The sequence below is a fragment of the Sus scrofa genome, chromosome 10 (assembly GCF_054392235.1).
Source record: "Sus scrofa isolate SSC_HxYL_T2T_F1_AM1 chromosome 10, Sscrofa_HxYL_maternal_Yorkshire_Landrace_v2.0, whole genome shotgun sequence".
NCBI lineage: Eukaryota > Metazoa > Chordata > Mammalia > Artiodactyla > Suidae > Sus > Sus scrofa.
The window spans coordinates 33,447,009-33,467,496 of record NC_139392.1 but is presented as its reverse complement, the minus strand read 5'-3'; the positions used below and the strand labels follow the sequence as shown (position 1 = coordinate 33,467,496).

The 20,488-nt window shown below is 46.2% G+C and overlaps 1 pseudogene; it reads right to left on the bottom strand.

Annotated features, from left to right (window-relative positions):
- LOC146398939 (sushi domain-containing protein 4-like) overlaps positions 1-20,488 on the bottom strand; it is a 60,880-nt pseudogene that overhangs the window by 9,112 nt on the left and 31,280 nt on the right.

Below are 20,488 nucleotides of genomic sequence, written 5' to 3'. Positions count from 1 at the left end.
CTCTGGCTGAATTCCTTCCACATAGAGGCATGAAGAACCTGAATGTCAGTGAGTCCAGATGCAGGATGAGTGATTATAATTTTTAAAACCATGGATTCAAGGCCCAATCTGGCTTTGGGTTGGGTTCTTGTCCAAGCACATGGGTTCAAGTCCCAGTCAGTGTTCTGGCTGGGTTCAGGCCATTAGTTCTGTCAGTTCCACCTGGATTTGGCCCTGTGGGAGTTATGGTGACCTTGAGGACACAATCTGAGCAGAGCCCCAAGTGGCCAGTGGAGAAGGGGTAGCATGTTCTGAGGAGTGGGGCACAGGGAGGAGCAGTAAATGACTCATTAGAGAAGCTTTGCTGAAGGAAAGCAGCCCAAGGGCAGTGGGAGGGCCAGGAAGACCCTGCCCACCCCTACAGGAGCCTAGACCTCATTTACACATCCTCTAGGGAGCAGCCAACACAGACGACAATGCAGGTGATGTGGAATGGGAGGAGGAATGCAAGGTCATTATGAAGGTGAAAGATGTGATCCTAGGCACATAAGTAGACAGACTGGCCTCCCTTGGTGCACCCCCTGCTGGGATGCAGGTCTGTCAACATCCAGGGGAGCCAGGGTGAGAATTATGTTGCCAGAGTTTCCAGTGGGAATTTTGACCTTCCATTCAGCACTTGCTCTTCCACAGCAGTCCCTGAACCATCAGCTTTGGGATCAGTTGGGGGCTTGTTAGAAATTCACAATCACAAGCCACAGCCCAGTCCTACTGAATCAGAAACTTCATTTTAGCAAGATCCCCAGGTGCTTCAAGGTACAGTCTGAGAAGCATGGACCCAGACCACGAGGACAATGATGAGGAGGAGAAAAAACTCTCTTAAGGCTTGAATCTGGCCCTCAGCTGGCCTGGCAGCACACAAGGAGGTGGTGGGAAATCCAGCAATGAATCCAAAGGCATCACCTTCAGACCAGCAGCACGAGGCCCACACCCCTCCCAAGAGCACAGGCACTGCACTGCACACATGGGGAACCACCAAGGCTCTGCCTGCAGGAGTTCTGCTGGCTTCTTTTCATCAAAACTGCCACGGCACCTGGGAGTTCCCATCATGGCACAGTGGTTAATGAATCCAACTAGGAACCATGAGGTTGTGTGTCTGATCCCTGGCCTTGCTCAGTGATTTAAGGATCCGGCATTGCTGTGAGCTGTTGTATAGGTTGCAGATGAGGCTCAGATCATGCATTTCTATGGCTCTGGCATAGGCTGGCGGCTACAGCTCTGATTGGACCCCCAAGCTTGGGAACTTCCATATGCTGTGGGAGAAGCCCTGGAAAAGGCAAAATGACAAAAAAAAAAAAAAAAAAAAAAAAAAAAAAAAAAAAAAAAAAAAAAAACTGCCGCAGCACCATGAAGATGGCCCTGGGGTCATCTAAGTTAGGTTAATGGTTCCAGGAAGCTGCATGGCATGTTCCAAATCCGAAACCCAAGCTATTTCCAAGGCTATGTCCAAAGCTTGCTTTTGGCTCAGGGAATATATGGCACATAACACTTTCCACTTTTAGGCTCCTCTAACAACATGGAAGGCCAATGTATGTGTCCACTTAGGGAAGCAAATGATGACAAGGCTGAGGCTTTGCTTATTTCCAGGCTGGATGGAGCCTGGTGTTTACTTGCTTAGAAGTGTGCTGACAGGTGAAATTTAAGATCAATATCATGCAGCAGCCCTGGGGGAGGGGTTCTGATCTGCTTCTAGCTCAGAGTCACCACCTTAGGGTGTCCCTGACCAAAAAGGTGAGGCATCCAATGACTGTAAAATTTCAGTCCAAAAAAAAAAATGGATTTCACGTAATAAATCCAAAGTGTGTCTGGTTTGGTGACATGGTGAAGCCACAGAGGAACTCACAGTTGAGGGAGCAGGTATAAAACTGATTTTCTCTGACAGCTTTTTGCAGCAAAGACTGGCTGGTGCTGGACTCTAAAGCTGACCTGTATTTCTGGGCACTGATGAGGTGTGCTTCCTCCTTTGTAGGGACCAGAGCACCAGACCAGTCCTGCCTCACTCACCACATGGTGAAAAGAAATCACGTGACATCTGCAGCATTACCATGTTTGGAAGTCTGCGACCATCTTCCCAAACAGGATTCCTACAGTTGTGACACCTGACAGTCATTGGGCAGCTTAATTTTTTGGAAGGGAGAGAAATCAGGGGCCCAAGATTAAAGTTAACACAAATTAACACAGAAAGCACACAGGTAGGGAATTCTCATTGTGGCTCAGTGGTAATGAACCCAACTAGTATCCATGAGGACACAGTTTTGATCTCTGGCCTGGCTCAGTGGGTTAAGGATCCGGTGTTGCCTTGAGCTGTGGTGTGGGCCAGATCCCAAGTTGCTGTGGCTGTGGCATAGACTAGTATGTGCAGTTCTGATTCGACCCCTCACCAGGGAACTTCCATATGCTGTGGGTGTGGCCCTAAAAAGGAAAAAGAAAAGAGAAAAAGAAAGTTCACAGTAAAGGAGCACTTAGGGTGAGTCTCTCCTGCCTCTTCCTGCAACCAGTGAACCTTCTCACCATTAGAGATCATGCTGAATATAAAATGTGGCCAGTGTATCCTGGCAATTTTTAAGTTCCTTCCCCACAAACTGGACCAAGGCACCATACTGATGCATGAATGTGTTGATTTTCCAAACTTTTATTTTCCCTCTCATAATTTTTTTTCTTAAATTTCTCATGCCTTCTCCTTCCTATCAGCAAATCCTAGCAGATGATGGGATAAATAATTGAGCAGCAAGTTCATCAAAATGGGAAGCAATTGGTTATGCTCTGTTCCTAACTAACTGTGACTACACACACATGTGTTGTATAAGTTACATGTATGTTTATGGTCCTATATTGCACATAGAAAATAACCAGCCAGGTTTCCTGCTCACAAAAGTGCTTCTAAGGTTTACATACATATTTCTTAGTGTTCTGCTAAAAGAGAAAATGCTAGTCTGTGAAAAGTACAATGCTTTCCTGACATCTGAATGTTTTTGAAAACTGCTGTCTCCAGTGAAAATAGGATAAGAGGGGAAAATCAGCCACCAGAAGAGAAAAGGAGAGAGTGTGAGAGTGAGAATGTGAGAAAAGACTGGGGAGACATAACTCATCCATGGACTAAAGGAGCTTTGTATAGTACAGAGCTTACACTTCCCTGGGTTCAAATCTTGGCTCACACACTTAGGAGCCCTGTGACCTTAGGTATGTTATTTAACCTCTTTCTGAGATAATATTAGTTTCCATCTTCTATAAAATGGGAATGATAATACCTATACTGCAGAGCTTTTTATAACAGTTAAAAATAATAGCTGTAAGTCAGCAAGCACAGTGCCTGACACAAAAATATATGCCCAATAAATAGATAGCTACTCTTATCAGTAACTATATTATGTATAAACATAGTCGCTATATTACGAGCCAATGAAATAACATGTAAGCAGAAATGAAAATGACAACTTTTAATGAGCTCTTATGGTGAGAGCGGCAGGCACTATTCTCCTTGATCCTAACAATTTTGCACAAGAGATGTTGTTATTGTCTCATTGTAAGGGAATCGAGGCTCAAGAAAGTGATGTTACTTGTCCAAGTTCAAATAAAGGGAAGAGCTGGTATTTGACCTTGAGCGAGACTTATTCAGAGGTTGTGCTCTCCCATGGAGTCTTGCCATGGGATTTTAAGTGTGCACAGGGGCAGGGGAGAGTAGGCCACACAAAGACCAGATGTGAAAGCAATGGTTTCATGATCTTCTTGGATGTGGGCTGTGGAGTGAGGTCAGCATTTGGAAACGCCTTGGAGCCTCTAGAGGGAAACAAGGTGAGATTTCCCTCCTGTTCATCCTCAGGCATTATCAGGATGCTGTGGGTGAAGCCAGAGGAGAGGCCAGCTCAGGACAGGGCTGTGGGCAAAGTCCAAGGAGGCTGGCCTACTGGGGTTTGGGAAGCCTTGAAGACAGACCATTACACCAGATGCAAGAGGTGGAAGGAAGACAGGAGGGGCAGCTGCTGCTTCTCATGCCAAGCCAATGAGAGCATGTGGTGCCGATTGGGTTGTGTCCCCCCAAAGTTGTGTTGAAGCCCTAACACCAGGTATCCATGCATATGGCTCCCTTCGGCAACTGCAGAGGTCAGTAAGGTGAGACGAGATCATATCACAGTGGGGCAGGCCCTCCATCCAATATCATAGGTAGTCATTTTTATTTACTTATTTGTTTATTAGTATTTGTTAATAATATTAATACATAAGTATTTATTTATTTATTTTTGTCTTTTTAGACCTGCACCTGCACCATATGGAAGTTCCCATGCTAGGGGCCAAATCAGAGCTGCAGCTGCCAGCCTACACCACAGCCACAGCAGCTTGCTTCTGAGCCACATCAGTGATCTACACCACAGCTCCCAGCAATGCTGGATCCTTAACCTACTGAGTGAGGCCAGAGATTGAACCTGCATCCTCATGGATACTAGTCGGGTTTGTTACCACTAAGCCATGATGGGAACTCTGCTATTTTAAAAAAAAATTGTATTGGCATATAGGTGACTTACAATGTTGTGTTAGTCTCAGGTGTACAGAAAAGTGAACCAGTTATACCCATACATATACCCATCCTTTTTCAGAGCCTCTTCCCATAAGGTTATTACAGAGCATGACAGGTGTTCCTCTACTAGGAGGAGAACCACATGGAAAGCAGATGGCCACATGAAGATAAGGTCTCATAGGGACAATGACACAAGACAACAGAGACAGAGAATGGGAGGGTATAGCCATAAGCCAAGGAAGGCCAAGGCCACTCAGAAAGAAAGGAACATTGTGGCTCAGGGGGAATGAGACCAACTAGCATCCATGAGGATGAGGGTTCGATCCCTGGCCTCACTCAGTGGGTTTAGGATCCAGTGCTGCTGTGAGCTGTGGTGTAGGTCACAGACTCAGCTTGGAACCTGCATTGCTGTAGCTGTGGTATAGACTTGCAGCTTCAGCTCCGATTCTACCCCTAGTCTGGGAACTTCCTAAAAACCCATAAAAAGCAAAAAGCAAAAAAAAAAAAAAAAAGCAAAAAAAAAAAAAAAAAAAAAGGAAGGGCTCTACCCTGGGTCTCAGGAACATGATCCTGTTGACACATGGACTTCTAGCCTCCAGAACTGTGAGAGGACATTTCTCTTGTTTTAAGTCACCCACTTGTGGTATTTGGTGATGGTAGCCCTGGGAATCGAGGACCACCTGTGTCTATCCCTGGCTGGGGAAAAAATGGCCAAGCCCTTAAGACAGGTGCACAGGGAAACAACTAGGAACCAGGAGGCCTCCTGGCTCATGTCAGAAGGACTCACTGGAGTAACTAGACACAGAGATTTCCTCAAAGGGATGTAAAACACACAGAGAGATTTGTACAAGGGAGTGGTTATGTCCTGAGATACGCTTTAGTGGACAGAGCAGAGTAAAGGTGATGTGAGATGACTGCAGCCCATGCCTTCAACCTTAAGGACCCCTCGGGGAGGTAGGAGGCTCTCCTATTGGGAAGCAGCAGAAGGAACAAGGCTGAGGAGAGAGTCACTCACAGTTAACTCAACGGGCCACCAGATATTTAAAGGTTGACTACTATGAGCAGGATGTTCCTCTTGCATGCTATTTTAGTCATGGCTGTCTATAGAAGTCTTGTCTTCTCAGCTTCCTATATATTTACATTTCTTCCCAATTCAAAAAAAAATTTTGGGATTAAGATTTTTATGGTGTGAAAATACAGATTAATGTTTGCACCATTGTAGGGACTAGTTTTAAAATCTGAATTCCAATATAATTGGCTTCATCTTAGTAGTAGTAGTAGTTTTTTTTTTTTTTTTTTTTTTTTTTTTTTTTTTTTTTTTTTTTTTTGCTTTTTAGGGCCACCCCTGCCCCTGTGGTGTATGTAAATTCCCAGGCCAGGGACTGAATTGGAGCTACAGCTACTGGCCTACACCACAGCCACAGCAATGTGTCAGATCCAAGCTTTGTCTGCAACCTACACCACAGTTCACAGAAATGCCAGATTCTTCACCCACTGAGTGAGACCAGGGATCGATCCCACATCCTCATGGATACTAGTTGGATTCATTTCCACTGAGCTATGATGGGAACTCCTTCTTTTTTTTTTTTTTTTTTTTTTTTTTTTTTTTAATGGCTGCACCTGTGGCATAGGGAAATTCCCCGGCCAGGTATCAAATCCAAGCCATAGTTGTGGCAACACTGGATCTTTTAAACCACTGTGCAAGGCCAGGGATAGAATCCACACCTCTGCAGCATCCAAGCCACTGCAGTCAGATTCTTAACCCACTGCACCACAGTAGGATATCCCAGCTTCTTTTTAAAATTCCAGCTGTTTCCACCTCCTTAAAGCCTGGACCAATTACCTCCCTTCCCAGAAGTGGGAGAGATGGTGTTATAAAATGAATTTGGTTCTCACCCACCGAAGAACAAACAGGCCAGCATGTGAGCAAAGTCCCAGACTTTTCTGCAGGAGTCCCTGGTGCTGGGAGGAGGAGGTGGAACAATCAGATGCAGGGCCATGTCCACCAAGTGCATAAAATTTAAAGACATCTGGGCACATTTAGAGTCAGGCACCAGCTCTTTACAATGATGAAACCCCAAACCACAAAAAACCCTCCTGTACAAAAAAGAAAATTACAGTGAATATGGGTGTTATGTTACAGGTCCTATGAACAAAACGAATGAACGGCACAAGGCACACAGCTGGACATGGAAAGGTGTGACTATTTCACCTGCCCATCATCCCCAATGTCTACTCACTTTGAGGAAAAAGGGGAATCGTCACTGCTTGTGAAGAGAAGGAATGAGCCCCAAATGCCCCTGCCAAATACTTCTGTGGGCCTCTTGGCCTGCAAATGCCAGGACTGACTGGAGCGACTTATTACTTTCTGTGTTGCACCTGTTTGCAAGCAGTTTTATTACCACAAAATACCAGTCATATGAGTTTCCAGAGAGGGAAGAAGGAAATAAATCCTGCCTGGAGCTGCAATGGAGAAGATATTATACAGTTGAAGGCCAAACACCCTCATTTTCCTATTTGCCCTGGCCATCTATTTTCTGAGTGTAATGAAGTCCCCCTCTTGGCACAAGCTAGTTGCTCAAACCACTGGCCACAGCTCTGTGGTGGCTTGGCTGTGCAGTCCTTTCCCTGACCTGACATTTAAACATCCAACATCAAAAAATAAAGACTTCTGCTTGCACTCCTGTGAGATTTTCAAAAACATGACACTACAAGGCAAAGCAGAAATACATTTTTGTAAGAGCCATGAGTGCAGCAGCAGAAAGGGACTGCTCCACCCCCTGCCCCCCAACCATGAATCCGCCTCAGCCTGTGAAAAAAGGGGTAAAAGATCTCTCTGCCATGAAAGTTGTGGAATACAAATGAATTCAGAACAGTTTCCCCAGGAGAAGCGTGTGTGTAGGATTCCTGTTTTGTATGAGTGGCTTTGATGGCAGAAAACATGCAGCATCCACAGTGACACAATCTGAAAGGGGCTTTGACAAAGCCACAGCACCAGGGCTTCCAACCTACTCCGTGACCTATGATTCAACCCAGCCCTGCATGCCTGCACCTGAGGTCTTTCCATAAAGACACGAGGGTTGGTGCCTGGCTCCAGATCCACTGTTCCCAACAGGCTGCCTTCCCTAGCTGATAGCTGATGGGTTGGGGGTGGGGGTGCTTGGGGGAGACTGGGTCCGAATCTGGTGGGACCTAAGTGTGAGTATGCAGTGGGAGAGGGGGTTAGCCAAGTCCCCCTTTGAAATACTCTTCTTTCCTTGATTTGGTGGGATTTGGTCCAGAGTTCTGCCACCTCTTTTCCCCTTTGGTGGGAAAGAGGAATCACTTCCCTTCTTTGACATCAATTCAAAAATATCTGTAATTGACTGAAGTGAAAAAAAAAAAAAAGAATTACAGGAGACCAAAGAAGCTAGAGGGTTGATGGTGGTCAGGTGATTCCACAAAGGCTAAAAGGAAGGCAAGGGACCTGTCAAAGGATGAAGGTGAACAGAGGGCCTGGGGACAGAGGAGGAGGGAGAGTTCAGGGCTTTCCATCAGGTCAGGGGTCATAGAGTTCAAGAGAAAAATAGCCTACAATGTCATAGTCCAGAAGCCCGGGAACTTGGTTCCACTTGAAAAATAAGAACAAAATCTCTTGGTTTTCCTGTGACAGAAAGTTCAGTGTCTCTGGATTCAATATAGAAGAGAAAAAAAAAGAATAATGAAGCTTCTTAATGCCATGCACAATCCATTCTTGAGCACAAGAGAGTCATGTGCCTGAGAAGAGGAAGATGAGACAGTGGCAATTATTTATTGTATATAAAAGAGAAATTAAGCATGGGGATCCCCGAGAAATGCTGGCATGACATGCAACAGCTGTTTTCTGGTAAGCACTCTGCTGTAATGTACACACGGTTCATGGAAGTGCTATTAGAATAATTTACTATTGCTTGAAAATAATAAATTAACAAGGTTGCTTGCTATCTTGCATTTCCCTATAATAAAAAGCCCCATTAGTGTCACAGGCAAGGTGGCTGTTGGACAAACAGGACCGGATACAGGAATTATCACTGCCTATAGGATGTGATACAGTAATAGAGGTGCCAAGGTTGCAGCACGCATTTTGAGTTTGAAAAGCACCCTCTGCATTGTTGCAGGCAGGACTTCTCCCTGGCTAGTGTCACTGATGTGAGAGGGAAGAGCCTGAGACTTCTGCCTTCCCAGGCCCAGGGAACACACCTGTCTTCACAGGGAAACAGAGAGCCTTTTGTTTTTGAGAATAAGATGGGAAATGCCCTGAGACATTGAGAGATGGCAGCAGGGTCCCTGATGGGCGATCCACTCACACACTTGAAGGCAGGCATTGGAGGACATGGGAGAATTTCCATGTGATCTGGCCAATCATTTCATTTTGCAAGTTTCTAAAGAGGCAGAACTAGAGAAAGAAGTTTCGTACTTGACACCAGCAAGCTCACTGTCCAAATCAATCTTAGGAACACAATCTTGGGAATTCAAGATGTGAATACATAAAACAGAGCCACTGGGGTAGGGGTAGCTGGAACCAAGCTACCTTGGACCACCCCTCCCTGGCTTCTCAGGGAACTCCTGGGCCTCAGGGCCTTGAGGACAGGGCCAAACCACATGATCAATGGTTTCTGCACCTTGTATAATCCTCTTACATTGGGGAAGAAGAGGGGAGGGTATAGGATCAGATAAGCAGATAAAGCAAACCCCCTTTCTCTCCCTTCCTGTGGATAGAGGCCCTGTTGCTACACTAAGCACAGAGAGAGATAAAGGTCTTTCATTGCTCTTTTCTTCATTTTCTGCAGATTCTGTCTCATATGGATTAAGCACTGGAAGGATCACGGGCAAGGGTGCAGGGAGCATGAGAACCCAGGTGAGGTGGGTGGAGACCTGGCCCTGGCTGGCTGGTCTCCTCTGAACCGTGTGAGGCCTGGGTGGCCATGGGTGAACAGATGGTCAGTGCTATTATCATTCCAGTTGGGGTGAGCAGCATGTGAATTCCTGATAGCAATGACCCCATGACAGAGTACACTTGGTATGAGAGGGAGGGGAAGGGAGGAAAGGAGGAAGGAAAGAAGAGAGGGAAGGAGGGAGGAAGGAAGGAAGAGAGAGAGAGAGAGAGAGTCAGGGAGGAAGGAGGGGAGGGACAGAAGGAGGGAGGAGCAAAATTCCCACATTATCCATCATTATAGGCAGCATGGCTTGGGCCAAATTGTATAGCATATCTTCTTCTTCCTTCCCAAACTTCTCACATGGTAAAAGTCCCGGTTACAAGGAACATTAGCAGAGAAAGAAGTGGCTCATGAATGTTCATTGCAGCACTATTCACAATAGCCAGGACATGGAAACAATCCAAATGTCCATCGACAGATGATTGGATTCGGAAGATGTGGTATATATACACGATGGAATACTACTCAGCCATAAAAAAGGATGACATCATGCCATATGCAGCAACATGGATGGAACTAGAGAATCTCATACTGAGTGAAATGAGCCAGAAAGACAAAGACAAATACCATATGACATCACTTATAACTGGAATCTAATATCCAGCACAAATGAACATCTCCTCAGAAAAGAAAATCAATCATGGACTTGGAGAAGAGACTTGTGGTTGCCTGATGGGAGGGGGAGGGAGTGGGAGGGATCGGGAGCTTGGGCTTATCAGTCACAACGTAGAATAGATTTACAAGGAGATCCCGCTGAATAGCATTGAGAACTATGTCTAGATACTCATGTTGCAACAGAAGAAATGGTGGGGGAAAAACTGTAATTGTAATGTGTACATGTAAGGATAACCTGACCCCCTTGCTGTACAGTGGGAAAATAAAATTTAAAAAAAAAAAAAAAAGTGGCTCATGGGCAGCTGAGTAGAGGCAGAATGCATGGATCTGGCCTCTCTCACAGGATCCAGTAGGGAAGGAGAAGGAGCATAGCCCAGGAGTCAGGTCAGGGTTGGATCTCTAGAACCTTTTGATTTCTGGCTCTGCAACTTACTCCCTGAGGCCACATTCCCAACTTACCTGCTGAGGTCTGTCAGGGAAGAGGGCATAATAATACCCAGAGTTGTTCTGAGGCTACATAAAGACAAGAGAAGTACTCAGTGCCAAGAGGACCACCCGCCAGCCTCAATTTCCTCTCTGGCCAGTCTATTGGTGATGAGTTGATGGTGTGAATACGAGTCTCAGGAAAAATGTGAGCAGTCATCCAGGGGAGGAACTCTTTATCACCCAGCCCTTTGTTTGCTCCCAGAGCCATCGGAGGATGGGATGGCCTCTCTGGAACCATGGGTTCTGATTCAGAGAAGTCAAGCAATGAGTCAGCTAGGAAAGACCCTCAGAAAGCAGCTCTTCCTGTTCCCTCACTTCCCATCCTGATGAAGTGAACCCCCCAGCCCACCCAGCAAGTAACACAGTGAGGATTTGAGCCCAGGCCCTAATCTTCAACAGGTAGTCTGGGTCCTAGAAGTACCTAGATGAGCAGTGTAGGTAGATGGTGTGGGCTCAAGTGCCCCATGCCTAGGCTGCTGGTGAGCAGGGTGACCTTGGAAGAGCCAGGAGGCTCTCTGAGCTTCTTCCTCTGCTGTTAGCACCACACTTACTTCTCATGATGCTTGTTAGGACAAGAGGTCATGTAATAAATGTTCCTGAGCAATGTCTGGCATGAAGCGGGCATCTCAAACTTTTGAAGGGACCAGAGGACATTTTAGTTATGATGGCTACAGGTTTTTTTGTTTTTTTGGCTGGCCCAAGGCATATGGAGTTCCTGGGCCAGGGATCAGATCCAAGCTGGGGATTGAACCTGCCTCCCAGGTCTCCCAAAATGCTGATGATCCTGTTGCACCACAGCAAGAACTCCAATGATAGCTACAGGTTGATGAGCTCATATATCACATGCCAGGGAAGGAAGGAACAAGGCTCTGCTTGAAGTTGCTCCTAGGAATTTGAACTTCTGATTGTTCTCCTCTCAATTCAAGAATGTAGATGCAGAGGGAAGAGGAGGAGGTGAGTGGCCTGGGTCCCCCATGTAGAGGCAGCAAGGTGGTGCCAGAGCTGGGGTACCAGGGTGGGAAGATTGCTGGTACTTCCAGCCCCGAGGCCTTGCATAACCATGCTACCAATTCATTTCTGAAAAGGGGGTTCCAGGGTGCAGAAGGTGCCTTTTCCAGGGGAAAGGCAAACCAGTGATGCCTAAGGATTTCTTTCTTTCTTTTTTTTTGTTCTTTTTTCTTTTTGTTTTTTGTTTTGTTTTGTTATGTCTTGTTTTGCTTCTTAGAGCAACACCTGTGGCATTTGGAAGTTCCCACAGGCGAGGGGTCAAATCAGAGCTGCAGCTGCCTTCCTACACCACAGCCACTGTGACACCAGATCTGAGCCGTGTCTGCGACCTAAAACATAGCCCACCACAATACATCCTTAACCTGCTGAGCGAGGCCAGGGATGGAACCTGCATCCTCATGGATACTAGAGTTTGTTTCTGCTGTGCCACAGTGGGAAATCCCTCTAAGGCTCTCCAAGCTCTGAATTCCATGATAAGTGATCCCAAACCAACACTAACAAATCCTGCTGTGACTCAGTTCTGTCATTTCCCTTGATCGACTTAACATTCAACACAGAAGTTTCCAGCTAGTTAAGGGATCCCACTTGCCACTTTCTGACTGAGGATGGGTGGGCAGGAAGGTGCAAGAGACCCAACTCTCCCTTGTTTGTCAGGCTGTCAAGGCAGCAGGAGGCACACAGCTCCATGGGAAGGTGTCGGACTCTAGTTTAGGGATGGCACAGTGACACGTGTCCTCACCATGAACGATAATTTACAGCAGTCTTTTTCAGACAAGGCCTGGCCTCCTTTCTGTGCTTTGAACTTTCCTTTTGTAAAATGGGAACCTCCTTGCCACAGGGTGGACTTTGATGATACTGCAGGGTGTTATTCACCAAGGGTAAAATGCAGGGCAGCTCTTAGCAGAGGAAGCCTGGATTTCTCCACTGTCTTTTCTGTTCCTACACAGGATTCACTTTGAGGTCACAAGTCACTTCTGCACAAGGCAGGCTTCCTGGATGGAGAGATGATACGGGCTCCTCTTGTAACAGAATGAGTTTTGTCATGGGAATAAGTCACACTGCAAAGGCAGCTCGGTGGCTGGGATCCCTCCCTGTCCAAACTGGCTTTGAGTTCTCATCCCAAATTGGAAAATTTCAAGTGATTTTACATTTGGCCAAAGTTTCTTATTTTTCCTTCTTTTCTTATATAAGGATGCAGATTTAAGAGGACCCCTGGGGGCTAGAGGGTTCTTAGGCAATCACATGGCTGTATTGCCTATTAGCAAATCAAAACTGATTCAACTTGCATCTGTGTCCATGTGGGCTGGGAATGAGTGGGAAGGGCCAGGGGGTGGGAACACAGTGGGCTTTCTGAGTTTGGGGACTGGCTGGATTTAAAAACAAAAAGTTCTGTGTGTTCCCATCATTGCACAGCAGAAACAAATCCAACTAGGAACCATGAGGTTGTTGGTTTGATCCCTGGCCTCACTCAGTGGGTTAAGGATCTGGTGTTGCCATGAGCTGTGGTGTAGGTCACAGATGTGGCTCAGATCTGGCATTGCAGTGGCTCTGGTGTAGGCCAGCAGCTATAGCTTCCTATTTGACCTCCTAACCTGGGAACCTCCATGTGCTTCAGGTGCGGCCCTAAAAAAGCAAAAGACAAAAAAAAAAAAAAAAGTTTTGGATGTTCAGCTTCTAATGAGGTCAGGTTTGCTTGTTCCTGGGAGCAATGCCTGCCACAAGGCTGAAAAAGCCCATGGATAGCTGAGTGATGAAGGAACCATCACCCATAACATGGGGAAAAAAACTGAAGGCTCCGACAGTTCCTGGGAAGATTTAGTCCTCTGATTGGGGAAAGCAAACACACAAGTGCAGCAAAACCTCCTGGGGCCCTGGGTTCACACTCTCAGTCTTCCTGGGAAGTCCAAGTCCCTGCTGTCTTGAGGGCAGAGCCCAGGCATCAGGTGGCAGAGCCAATCCAGTCAGAGCAAAAGGTGACCCACCATGTCCACCCCCATGCCCCCAGTTCCTTCAAAACCAGAGACCCTTTGAGAACCCCTTCAATGGGGCCTCAGAGTAGGTGACAAGCTTCTCTACCACTAGGGGCCCAGAGAAACTTACAAAGGGAATGTTGCAAATGGAGCCCCACCTGTGCAGAGAGTGAAATTCCACTGACCACAGGTGGGATGAGCCAACCTGGGGGCAGAGATCTTGTGTCACATCTGCCTCTGTGTTCTCCATGCCTTGCAAAATGCTCAGCACATGCACACAAAAGAGTTTGCTGAATGCATAAGTGAATCTAAGAGGCATTTATTTAAAATAGCATATACCACTGATTTGGGTAACTTTCTATTCAAACTCTGATCCCATTAAATGTTTAACTTGTCCTTTTTTTCTAGATTTGAGCCCATATTTTCCCCTAGAGGATACTGAAAGAAGGATGTGTGGTTTAAGGACCTAGCCCTCTAATTTAATGGTTGGGAAACAGATAGGTCTTTATGTGGGGAGTTCACAAGCAAGGACTCAAAAGTCCAAGCTCTAGGAGTTCCCACTTTGGCACAGCAGAAATGAATTCAACTGGTATCCATGAGGACTGGGGTTTGATCCTTGGCCTTGCTCAGTGGGTTAAGGATCTGGCATTGCCATGAGCTGTGGTGCAGGTCACAGATGTGGCTCAGATGTCACGTCAGTGTGAATGTGGTGTAGAGTGGAAGCTACTAGAATTCCTCAGCCCCTAGACTTCCATATGCCACAAGTGCAGCCCTAAAACACACACAAAAAAAAAATTCCAAGCTCTGGCATCAACCAGCTGTCTTCCCAGCCCTCAGAAAGATGCAGTGGCGTGATCTCAGCCATTGTTAACCTGCCCCCAGGAATTCCTGCCAATAGGCACCCAGCACCTGTGTTACTTCCAGGGCATTCGAAAACCTGAATGTGAACAGTATGTTCTGAATACTTAAGGCTGTTGGATGGTCCTTCCCCGTGCAGACCATGTTTTTCTGCAGCCACGGCTAGCCAGCATCCTCTGCAGCCCCAACATCATAGCATCAATGGGACTCTGATCATTTAGTACTGCTTCTGAGATGTGTGTATTTGCAGCCCTACCTATAACCATTTGTTGCAGGCTTGGCTCACATGCTTATTTTTATGCCCCTCAATAACCTCCTATAATCCACCTTCACACCACTGGGCTGGCATGCCTCACACAGACTGAGGCTTGTTGCTTTGGCCAATGAGCTCTTCAGAGCCTCAAAATGCACTGTCCTCCTGAATGAGTGAGACGGTTAGACTCTCTTTCCCCAAATTCCTAAGCAGAGACAAAAACTAAACAAACAAATACAAAAACAAAACAAGCAAAAAAACCTCAAGCATGCTTCTGTTTGGTTTCCAGGGAAAAGAAACCAACAACTCATAAATTCCTAGATAGAATTTTTCATTTCCTGATTGTGATACCATTTACCAGAACCTTCGCTCTACATCATCCAGATGCAGAAGCAGGCATGTGGTCCTTGGTAAGGGTGGACACAGGCACCATGCAGGAGGATGCTCATCTCTGGGATCTGTCATCTTGTTCTCCCCATAAGGGTGTAAGCTCTTCAAAGGAGGGAAGGATGTCTATTTCTTCCTTTCTGTCCCAGAGCCCAACATTTGTATTGCTCTGTGCCTAGAAGGGGTCCTGTAACCACAGCTGACAACCTAGACCAAGTTCTTAGTGCTTACAAATTAGAAACTGCCCACATTCACTATCAAAGCCCTTTAAAAAAATTCTTGAATTGTGTGGGGATTGGTGTGAGAAAGAGAGAGAGCTGAGAACCTTAGAGATGAAGATGGCCTGAGAATCAAAAACATTAAGATACATAGAAATATCCCACTCCTGGGCATCTACCCAGAGAAAACCATGACTCAAAAAGACACACATACTCCAACGTTCATTGCAGCAGCACTTGCAATAGCCAAGACATGGAAACAACCTAAATGTCCATTGACAGAGGAGTGGATCAAGAAGATATGGTACATATACAGAATGGAATATTATTCAGCAATAAAAAGAGAGTAATAACGGCATTAATAGCCACACAGTTGGACCTAGAGATTATCATGCTAAGTGAAGTCAGTCAGACAATGAGACACCAACATCAAATGCTATCACTTACATATGGAATCTAAAAAAAGGACACAATGAACTACTTTGCAGAATGGATCCTGACTCACAGATTTTGAAAAACTTATGTTTTCCAAATGAGATGGGTTTGGGGGTGGGGGGGGAATGCACTGAGGGTTTGGGGTGGAAATGCTGTAAAATTTGGTTGTGATGATTGTTTTACAACTATGCATGTAATAAAATGCATTAAGTAATAAAAAAAAAGATACAGAGAAATAAGGAAAAGCACTCAGGCCTACTGTGAGAACAGACCCACCAAACAGAAACCTACTGGGCCCTTTGCAGGCTCAAATTTATACATTCATGGATTTTAAAATGATGGAGCTGACATTCTGGTTCAAGATTCTGTGATTTGATGTGTTTTATCCCCACAAATCAGCATTGGGAAAACAGACATAAGATAGGTGTCCTGCCACTTGGTTGGATGGGTGCAATAACACGGGCCCCTGAACCCATCACCCACACTCCTGTGCCTTGGAAATCCTGCCACCTATGGTGGAGCTGCCAGAGCTCTCCCTGCCAAATTATAATCTCCTTCGTGAAGCCAGGCCCCAATCACAGGACTGTTGACATTGAGTGTGACAGGTGTCTCTTGACACTGGAGCCAGTGAGGCTGGCACTGTTACATCAGGGAGAGGAAGCACAATGTGGTGGGAAAAGCCATGGCCAAAAGTTGGAGGTGTAGACAAGTCAAATCACCCTGCGAAGTGTCAGTCTCCAGGCTTGTGAAAGGAGATGCAATACCCAAGCAGCCCAGCTGGCTGAGGTGAGGCTCCACTGTGATGGGGGCAGTAATGAGCCCTTGGGGACAGTGGTCAGGGCTCTCTGCCACCCAGTGGGCAGCAGGGCCTCCTCTGGACTCTGGCCCCCTGAAGCTGGGATTTCCACTGGGAGGAAAACTGGACCCAAAGAACACATCCTTTCCTATGAAATAACTCTTTTACATTTTTTGAAAAATGGCCATAAAGGTATCAAATGGTGAAGAAAGCCAAGCAAATTAGATAATCCATCCCTAGCTAATGCATCTGGGTGATGAAGAGAATGGGCTTTGAAATGGCAAAGACCTGTTTGAGTCCCCACTCCCCCATGTACTATCTTGTGACTCTGGGTGAGTTACTGACCCTTTAGAAACTTGGGTTTGCTCATCAGTAACATGCAGTTAAAAATAGTCTCCAGTTCACAAAGGCAGCAAGGGGACTAAATGAAATATTGTGTCAAACATTCTGACACACAGGAAGCTCTCAAGATTAATGGCAATTATTCCTATTGTTCAGTATTTCCTCCCATGTTTGGGGATTTGTCTTATACAAACACACTTAAAAGTATGTGAATAACCAAAACTGCAGCTGGCAAAATAATGTCATGATGTAATGCATAAAAGCCTGACACTGGAGTTCCCAGTGTGGCTCAGTGGTTATTGAACCTGACTAGAATCCATGAGGATGCGGGTTTGATCCCTGGCCCCTCTCAGTGGGTTGAGGATCTGGCCTTGCCCTGAACTGTGGTATAGGTCACAGACACAGCTCACATCCCGTGTTGCTGTGGCTGTGGTGTAGGCTGGCAGCTATAGCTCTGATTAGACCCCTAGCCTGAGAACCTCCATTTGCCATGGGTGCAGCCCTCAAATACAAAAAAAGACTGAAAAAACAAAAAGCCCAGCACTTTACTCATACAGTCACCTCCAGATTCTCATTTATTATGCCTCTGTTCACAATTCTCAGAGCAGTAAAAATGGTAGATGCTTGATTGACCACCTACTATGTGCTGGGCACATCACTGAATGCATTACATGCATTGCCACACTGGATACTCACAGCCCCATGAGGTAAGTATCCTCATCTTCCCATTTTACAGACGAGGATGTGGAGGCCAAGAGAAGTTAAGTGACTTGCCCCAGGTTGAAAGGATACATTAGGAAAGTGCGGATGTAAACCCACACTTGAATCAGTACACTGCAGCACCCCAACCATCACCTGGGGCTCATAGCAGGTGAGAAAAAGCATTGGGGCATGGTACAATCTGCAGTGACAGGTATACTGACAGCTGATGGACTGATGGATAGGAAGCTCACAGAGACAGGCTTCCAGAGCTTTCCTGCTGTAGCTCAGCAGGTTAAGAACACAACGTGTATCCATGAGGATGTGAATTTGATCCCTGGCCTTGCCCAGTGGGTTAAGGATCCCATGCTGCTGTGGCTTGTGGCATAGGCCAGCAGCTGAAGCTCCAATTGGACCTCTAGCCCTGGAACTTCCAAATGCAGCAGGTGTAGCCATGAGAGAGAGAGAAAGGTTCCCACAGCTCAACCATCTGGCCATTCACCAGCCATCTGACTGCTGGGGTCAGAACACCCTCATATATTTCAAAGCCCTGAATAGCAGCATGATCCAAATTACAGCACACTAACTGTCACCCTGCCAACAAGAAAAGTCAAACTGTATGCTCAGGAAGACAGGAAATTGAGGGGAGGGGAAGTGTGGGTGACACAGGAAAGGGGCAGGTACTTTCCTTGTGGACAGCGTATCTGTGTGGTCTACTCATGGTCTACTTGCATAAGGCACCACCTTTGAAAAAGACACAATTCAAGAGTTAAAGAAATACAAACACCCAAGCACATCTGGATACATTGTTGAGAATCCTTATGTCTTCTTTTAACTCACTGCTTAGTTGAACCCAGTTTCTATCAAGATTTTTTTTTCTTTTTAGGGCCATACTCATGCCATATGGAGATTCCCAGGCTAGGGGTCAAATCTGAGCTCCTGCTGCCAGCCTACACTGCAGCCACAGCAATGTGGGATCCAAGTGGCATCTGTGACCCACACCATAGCACATAGCAATGCCAGATTGATCCCTGACCCACTGAGTGAGGCCAGGGAGCGAACCTGCATCCTCATGGATACAAGTCCCATTGGTTTCCGCTGTGCCATAATGGGAACCCCCAGTTTCTCTCAAGTTTTGAGACAAAATCCCCTTCAGACTTCTCTGTGCCTCTCAGTTTGGAATCATGCCTTTGGTAGCATTTAAAGCTCTCACAAACTAATTGCAACAGATAATTGCAAGGAACATGTATTTTGAAGGTAAAGACATAAAAATTATTTTTTAAAAACCGAAGAAAGAAGGTATCAGGTGGCCGTCTAAGTACAGGCAGCCATCGCCTGAGTTTCACCATCTCTCTGGGGCCCAGCCCAGGCTGGCAAAGCAAAAGGGACTCATGTCAAAGCTTGAGACCCATTTCCAATTAGAAGCAGCTGCAGCCTCTTGTCCAGAATCTTAGCTTGTTTCTCCTTGAAGTGAGGTTTTGTTTTACCCCTCTTCCCATCATATCCCCTTAGCTCCAAGAAAACCACTTATGAAGTCCCAAAATGAAGCTCATCAGAATATAAGTCCACAAAAGGCATTTAAACCAATTCCAAAAGATTTTAAAGTAGGCCTTTCAAATTGATAGGACCTTTAACTGATCCTCTATTTCTGGTTGTCTAAGTAGGGAGAAACCTCAAGGAACCAGAAAAGCCCCCATTCATCAGCAGCTACACTCATCTCACCTGCCAGTGGCATCGGGACAGCAGAAAAGCTGTTCCTAGGGGAGATGGGGCAGGGTGTGGGGTGCCCTGGGCCCTCCAGACAAGGGTTGCTAGATTTGGTAAATGAAAATACAGGCCATGGAAGTTCCCATCATGGTGCAGTGGAAATGAATCCGACTAGGAACCATGAGGTTGTGGGTTTGATCCCTGGCCTCGCTCAGTAGATTAACAATCCAGCATTGTGGTGAGCTGTAGTGTAGGTTTCAGACATGGCTAGGATCTGGCATTGCTCTCACTCTGGCATAGGCCAGCAGCTGTAGCTCCGATTAGACCCCTCACCTGGGAACCTCCATATGCCACAAGTGTGGCCCCCAAAAGACAAAAAAAGACCAACAAAAAGAAAAGAAAACACAGGACACTCACATATGGCCAAAGTTCAGATAAACAAAGAATAATTTTTGACCATTAAGTCCCATCCAATAGTTAAGACATGTTCATAATAAAAAGTTACTTGTTTATAGAGTTCCCATTATGGTTCAGTGTGTTATGAATCTGACTAGTATCCATGAGGATGAAGGTTCAATCCTTGACCTCCCTCAGTGGGTTAAGGATCTGGTGCTGCTGTGAGCTGTGGTCTAGGTTGCAGATATGGCTTGGAGCTGGCACTATGCCAGCTGTGGCATAGGCTGATGGCTGCAACTCTGATTCAACCCCAAGCCTGGGAACTTCCATATGCTGTGGGTGCAGCCCTAAAAAGAAGAAAAAAAATATTTGTTGGTTTTTCTGAAATTCAGATTTAACTGGGTGATCTGTATTTTATGTGACATCTCGACTGTAGGCTCTGGTTCTCTAGGGGTTTCTGGATGGGTGGGCTCCACCCTCCAGCCCAGGTGAAGAGCAAGTGCCACTCATGCCCCTGCTGCCATTCTCACTTCTTCGGGCACCAAGCTCCGTTCTCTTCCCCTCCTTCCCCTCCTTCTCTCAAAGGGGGCTCCATGGCTCCAGCCAACCCACTCCAATCCATGGTCTCCCTTAGGAGACCCCTTCCCTGATCCTCTCGCTGTCACCCCTGACAACACACCTGCTACTCTGACCCCACCCCTCACTGAGATGCATGCATGCAGACAGGGCTTGTAGGAATTTGGTGGTTTCTACATTCTAGTGGGTCTTGTTCTGTTTCCCAAGAAAATCTGCAAATGGGCTATGGTTGAAGGTT